General features: G+C 42.3%; 1 non-coding gene across 1 annotated transcript; it reads left to right on the forward strand.

The window, feature by feature from the left end:
• The first annotated feature begins 3,002 nt into the window (after positions 1–3,002).
• Positions 3,003–3,106, forward strand: LOC111548646. Its single transcript, XR_002733489.1, has one exon. It is a non-coding gene; the product is annotated as a small nucleolar RNA U13 (small nucleolar RNA).
• The last annotated feature ends 4,277 nt before the right edge of the window (positions 3,107–7,383 follow it).

A 7,383-nucleotide genomic window follows, 5' to 3' on the forward strand; every position in this document is an offset into this window, starting at 1 on the left:
TCAGCCCTCTTCTCCACAGTCGTGCGTGGCAGCCTCCATGGATATCTGTTTTAGGTACACCTCCTTCCTCAGCAGCCCCTCCCTCTTCTGCCTTCTGCAGTTTGGAAGTCACTTGTGCAATTTGCTGGAATTTCACTGACTTATTTCTCCAAGGTAGTGTTTCTGTGGAGGGTGGAGTTAGGAGTTACTGGAGGCTAGATGCTGCTGAGCCGTCTGTTGGATTTTCCCTTCTTGCCTGTAACTGTAAACCATCCCTTTCCTTCACCTTATTGCTGCTGACGAGTATTTGCTGACTCTTCCTCTTTGGTTGTTCACACTGTTAGGTTTTGCAGGGAGGAAGGTTATGAGATTGGACTTCCCTTTGTCAATTTTAATCAAAAGTTAGGGACCCAATGAATATGTTTTCTTTATATTAAAAAATCTTTATTAAAAGAAGTACATGGCCAGGCGAGGTGGCTCACTCCTATAATCCCAACACTTTGGGAGGCCAACATGGGAGGGTGGCTTAAGGGCAGGAATTCAAGACCAGCCTGAGGAACATTGTAATACCCTCAACCCTACAAAAAATTTAAAAGTTAGCCTGGCATAGTGGGGTGCACTTGTGGTCCCATCTACTCAGGAGGCTGGAATGGGAGGATCACTTCAGCCTGAAAGTTTGAGGCTGCAGTGAGCTATGATGGCTCCACTACACTCCAGCCTGGGTGACAGAGTGAGACTCTGTCTCACTGAAGGAAGGAAGGAAGAAAGAAAAGAAAAAGGGAGAGAGAGAGAGAGAGAGAAAGAAAGAAAGAAGGAAAAAGAAAAGAAAGAAGAAAGGAAAGAAGAAAGCAAGCAAGAAAGAAGAAAGAAAGCAAGAAAGAAAAAGAAAAAGAAAGGAAAGAAGAAAGAAAGAAGAAGGAAAGAAAGAAAGAGAAAGGAAGGAAGGAGAGACAAAGAAAGAGAGAGAAAAAGAAAGGAAGAAAAAATAAAATAAAATGTAAAAGGGATTTCTACAGTAACTCATAAAAACAGTCTATAAATTTCCTTCCTGGATCTTATCATCGCTTGTGATTATATATTTATTTGGGGAATAATATTTTAATTTTCTCCCATTTGTTGAAAACTCCATGAAGGCAAAGACTATATCTGCATTGTGGCCTCAGTCATTTGCAAAATGCCTGACACATGATAGACATATATAAAGTATTTCTTGGGGTGAATAATGAATGAGTTTATCAGTCAGCCAGCCAATCAAGTAGTTAATCTACTTCTAGGACCAGTTTATTCCCTCTCATTCATAGTATCATAGCCATGCCCCCACTACATTGGGCTCTGTGTGTGTGTGTGTGTGTGTGTGTGTGTGTGTGTGTGTGGTTAGCATTAACAGCCAATGCTATTTGAGTAAAATGTACTTGTGATATGCCAGAAACTCTGCTACAAATCAAAGTGATTAGATTCAAAGAGTGAATCCTTTATATGCCTTTGTCCTCAGACAGCTTGAAGGCCTGAAGAGACAGTAGCTGGTGAGTGCCACATCAAAAGTATAGGCCAAACTGTGGTCTATCCATAGGATGGAATATGATTCAGCCTTAAAATGGCAAGAAATTCTGACCCACACTACTACATGGATTCACCTTAAGGACATTATGCTCAGTCAAATAAGTCAGGCACAAAAGGACAAATACTATATGATTCCACCAATACGAGGTACCCAGAGTAGCAGATTCAGACAAAGGGAAATAGATTGCAGGTTGCCAGGGGTGGGGGAGCAAGCAGGAGGAGTAAACAGGGAGTTAATGTTGAATGAGTATTGGGTTTCAGTTTGGAAAGATGAAAAAGGTCCTGGTGGATGGATGATAGTGATAGTTGCACAACAGTATGATGTATTTAATGCCACTGAACTGTATGCCTAAAATGGTTATGTTATGTATATTTTACCAAATTTTTTAAACTTAAAAATAAAGTATAGGCCAAATGCTATGGGAGCTCAGAGGAAACTTCTGAGAGGATTCTGATGCCAGCTACTGAGGTAACATACATTTTTAATCTAGTATAGTGTATTAACTGAGATCATATGGGGGGAGGGGTCATTTTCATGAATTTAATAACACAATTGGTAAAACTAACAAGAGAAGAAAAATGTGTTTCTCAAAGTGTTTCTCCTGTGTAAAGATGTTTGGAAGTTCTTCCTCAGCAGGCTTGGGCACTGATATGATTTGGTTGTGTCCCCACCCAAATCTCATCTTGAATTCCCACTTGTTGTGGAAGGGACCCAGTAGGAGGTGACCAAATTATGGAGGCAAGTCTTTCCTGTGCTGTTCTCGTGATAGTGAATACGTCTCATGAGATCTGATGGTTTTATACAGAGGAGTTTCCCTGCACAAGCTCTCTCTTTGCCTGCTGCTGTGCATATAAGACATGACTTGCTCCTCCTTGCCTTTCACCATGTTTGTGAGACCTCCTCAGCCATGTGGAACTGTAAGTCCGTTAAACCTGTTTCTTATGTAAATTGCCCAGTCTCGGGTATGTCTTTATCAGCAGTGTGAAAACGCACTAATACAGGCACCGTCTCTGAACAGCAGTCTCAAATTCCGACCTTGATTTTGAATCGTCCTGACTGCATGGACCACTGTTTCCATGTCAATCTGAGCACGACACCTACCATATATCCTGTGACTGTTCACTTCTAAAGAGATTTGCCAGGCAGAACAGAGTCACTCAAATTACATTTGCTGCTTCTGAATCACAGTATTTTCCCATTTTAAAAAAGCCAATTTCACATTATATTGTCAATTCCAACACGTGCTTAACCATGTGATGAGCTCAAGCATCCCAAGTGTTCCAGGAGGATGGAAAACATTCACCCTGCACATATGGATGTGGCCATGAGCCAAAAGGAAAACACCGAGCCAGGGGTGCTCAAAGGAAGGTGGAGGTTCCCTTTCATGAGAACCATGCTTTGGTAGCGGGGGCGGTTGTTGTTATTTAAAATGATGTCCTTGGAGCTGGATAAATAGTAAATGATTCTTTTGTAGTTCATAAGCATGATGACTGGGTTTTCACATGCATTTGTGAGATGTGCTTCCCTCCAGTCTTGTTACCACATTGGCATATTACCCATCTGATGTGAAAATATGTATTATTATTACACATGTTGCTCTTACCCATTGCCTCTTTTTGCCTGCCACATTCTGGTCTACTCTTTCAGCCTGGCACATGAGCTGGTTATTCCCCCCAAATGAGTGCAGTACAATGGACCATGGGACTCAAGGTGCCCCAAATAAAGGAGCTCCCCGAACAGTATCTGCCGTCAGTGTAGCACAGCTCATCCTAGAATGAGTCTCGCAATGAGGGAGCAAAACACCGTGAGAGCTGACTTGTTCCATCTGGTTACATCATGTTCCAATGGTGGAGTTCCATTTTAGCTCCTTTTATGTTAAATGTTCATAAAATGCAATAAAAACTTCTCCTCTGAGACAGTCTTTTTGAAAAACACAAAAGAAACCGTGGATTTACAACCTGATAATTCAATTTCTCTAGGCATGAAATCAATGTTATCACCTTTGCTGAACTGGAAGCTCATTTATTTTCTACCTTGATTTTAATATCTCTAGGATGAAATCCGAGCATTTACTGTGTCTCCAAGACCACCTTTCACATTGGAAAAATCTTTTATCAAACTAAAAATGTTTGAAGGTTTGTCTCCCCGCAGGTGAAATTCAGCTGTCTTTCTGTTGCATTTTGTTTGGGTCACATGCATGTTTTTGGGGCAGCAACAATGAAAGCACTGAGCTGAGGGAGATGGGAAGGCAGCATGCTCCAAAGGGTCCAAGCTCCTGAGGCTTTGCACTCACTTGCCTGCTCTTAAATGATGCCCAAAGACTAGCTGATCTCTCAGTATTCCAAAAATTGCCAACAATCATATTTTTTAAAAGAGATGAGGTCTCATTGTGTTGCCCTAAGCTGGTCTCGAATTCCTGGCCTCAAGCCATCCTCCTGCCTCAGTCTCCTGAGTAGCTGGGATTACAGGCACAAGCCACCATGCCCAGATTACATTCATGTTTGATTTAATGACTGCTTTATCAGCCACATTTGTTACACCTCTCTTGGTGGGACAGCAGACTCTCCTGGAGATTTCTTGAAAATGTGTTTTTAAAGTAGGTGATCCTGCTTCAAAGGATGCTTGACTGGCAGATAAGGAATTGAGGTACCACCTTCAGTCACCTCACAGTCAATGGGTACCCCAGGAGCCCCCATGATACGGGATTCCCTGGTGCCTGTTTTGTTCTGTGGATCCCTCCAATTAGAGCTATAAGGGGTTGTGCTCTCTCCTTGTGAGATTCACCCAGAGATTGGCTATGCTGTGTTGGCCCACTTGTCACAACTCCAGGATGTCTGGAGATCGGAGGAAATGATTGTCATTAACTTGGCTAAAGCCCGTTGTCTCTAACAAATGCTTTTATCAGTACTCATGAGAATCCCATAATTCTGATAACCCAGTAACTTCCATTTTGGATCAACAGACGGACTGATTAGAAAAGTGCTTCAAACAGACGTATTAAATGCCTGGTGCCTAAGCTTCCTCATCTGTAAAATAAATATGAGAGTAATAGCACCTTCCTTACAAGTTAACACGTGCAAAGCACTCCGAACAGAGCCTGACATGGTCATCAATCAATCAGCGTTGACTATTGTTGTGGACATATTATTATGAATATTGCCATTGAGACTCTATTTTAAATCCACTCATTCTTTCCTTGGTCTAAGAGTCTCATGGTGCCGTGAGAGCCCAGCACATTCCCTTTGGCATAACCTTGGATGTCTTTTTCTAAACAGCCTGAGAAATTCACAAATCAGTGTACAAAACTAGCATCTTTCACAGTTAAATATTAATACAGTGACTCATCATTTTTAATGATGCCATTGAAGATTACCTAATGACATAGAATTGTGTTCATAGTATAAATAGTAAGTTTAATAGTGGTCAAAAATGGTATGCAGACCATAATCCCATTCAAAAATGTATTAAATCTATACATGTACATATCATTTTAAAAATTTCATTTTTTATTTTTTATTTTTTCCAAGAAGGAGTCTTGCTCCGTCGCCCAGGCTGGAGTGCAGTGGCACGATCTCGGCTCACTGCAACATACACCTCCTGGTTCAAGCAGTTCTCCTGCCTCAGCCTCCCGAGTAGCTGGGACTACAGGCATGTGCCACCACACCGGTTAATTTTTCTATTTTTAGTACAGATGGGGTTTCACCATGTTGGCCAGGCTGGTCTTGAACTCCTGATATTGTGATCCACCTGCCTCAACCTCCCACAGTGCTGGGATTACAGGCGTGAGCCACGAAGCCCGGCCAAAACTTTTTTTCTTTAAAAGCCTGGAATAACAATAGTCCTTCGTTTCTCACCTGGGCTAATGCAATAACCTCCTGGTCTTCTCTGCTTCCTCTTCAGCCTTCCCATAATCAGTGCTGCACTCAGAAGCCAAATGATTTAAATATTCAAATTAGATCCCAACTCAGGACTACAGCCTGAAAGGTCATGGTCAGCCTATAAGGTGTGGCCTTCACCTCGATGCTCTCCTCCCCACCCAGCCAGCTCCTGCCACACGGGACTTTGCTCCTAGGTTAGGGGGTCTCCACCTGCAATGTTTCCCCGCCCTCCACAGCTCCTAGCTGGCAGCCCCTTATCCATCAGGCCTCAGCTCCAACATCCCCTTCTCAGGGAGGCCTGCAAACTTCCTGATCACAGCCATCACCCAGTCACGCACTGCCACAGCATGCTACTTGAATTCTCTGCACAGAACGGCACGATCATCTGAAAGTTCTTTGTGCGTCTGTTCCTTGCTGCCCCTCTGCACTGAGCCCCGTGAGAACAGAGATCTCCTTTGTCCTGTTCATTGTTGAAGTCCCTAATAGTGCCTGGAACAATGCATGTGACACCGCAGGCCCATGTGTACATGCTGAGTGAGTGGGCAAATGATAGCGACCAAAGGTAAACAGTGGGGGAATCTGAGCAGGAGAATGAGACCGCAGATGACTTTTTTTCTTGTCTCTATTTCTCAAATTTTCCACAATATGTACACAGCGTGTTTGTGTCATTGAAAATTTTTTGGCTTAGGCAATAAAAAGGAGGTCGTTTGCACAAATAACTGACCATGTGGCATAATAAAAGCTGTGCAAGAATGAAATCTTGAGGAATCATAGAGTCAGGGCTCAGCCACATCCTAAGTTCCCTGGCCTGGTATCTGTGTAACCTGTCACATTCTCAACCTCCTTGGGACACATACAAGGCTTTCTGGCTCTTTTGTATCATTCCAGGGTTCTGAACATCACCAGGGACCCTGCATGCTTTGGCAGTCAATCATTCATACATAGACTTATTATTTTTCCAAGTTTATTGAGGTGTGATCGACAAAAGCTGTATGTATTTAAGGTGTATAACGTGATGTTTCGGTACACAAATACATTGTGAAATGAGTGCCACAATCAAGCTAATTAACGTATCCACCAACTGACATAGTTCCCCTTTGTGTGTGTGTGTGTGTGTGTGTGTGTGTGTGTTGGTAATACTTAAGATCTACTCTCTCAGCAAATTTCAAGTATATAATACATTATTATTAACTATAGTCACCATGTTATACTTCGAATCGCCAGAATTTATTCATCTTATAACTGAAACTTTGTACTCTTTAACCAATATCTCTCACCCCCCTGCCCCCTCCCAACCCCTGGTAACCACCCTTCTACTGTCTGTTTCTAGGAGTTTGACTTTTTTAGATTCCATATATGAATGAGATCATACGGTATTTGTCTTCCTTGTGTCTGGCTTACTTCATTTAGTATAATTTTCTTCAGGTTCATCCAGGTTGTTGCAAATAGAAAGATTTCTTTCCTTTTAAAAGTCGAATAATATTCCAGTGTGTATGTATACCACACTTTCTTTATCCGTTCATGGACTAACAGGCACTTAGGTTGTGTCCACGTCTTAGCTATTGTGAATGATGCTGCAATGAACGGGGTAGTACAGATGTCTCGTTCGCGTATTGATTTCATTTCCGTATATATACTGATGTATATGCCCAGTAGTGGGATGGCTGGATCGTATGGCAGTTCTTTTTTTTAATGATTTTAATAACCTCCATACTGGTTTTATTTTTATTTTATTTTACTTTAAGTTCTGGGATACATGTGCTGAATGTGCAGGTTTGTGACACAGGTATACATACATGTGCCATGGTGGTTTGCTGCACCTGTTAACCTGTCATCTAGGTTTTAAGCCCCACATGCATTAAGTATTTGTCCTAATGCTTTCCCTCCCCTTGTCCCCCACCCCCCAACAGGTCCTGGTGTGTGATGTTCCCCTCCTTGTGTCCATGTGTTCTCATTGTTCAACTC

This window comes from Piliocolobus tephrosceles, chromosome 5, assembly GCF_002776525.5.
Source record: "Piliocolobus tephrosceles isolate RC106 chromosome 5, ASM277652v3, whole genome shotgun sequence".
Taxonomy (NCBI): Eukaryota; Metazoa; Chordata; class Mammalia; order Primates; family Cercopithecidae; genus Piliocolobus; species Piliocolobus tephrosceles.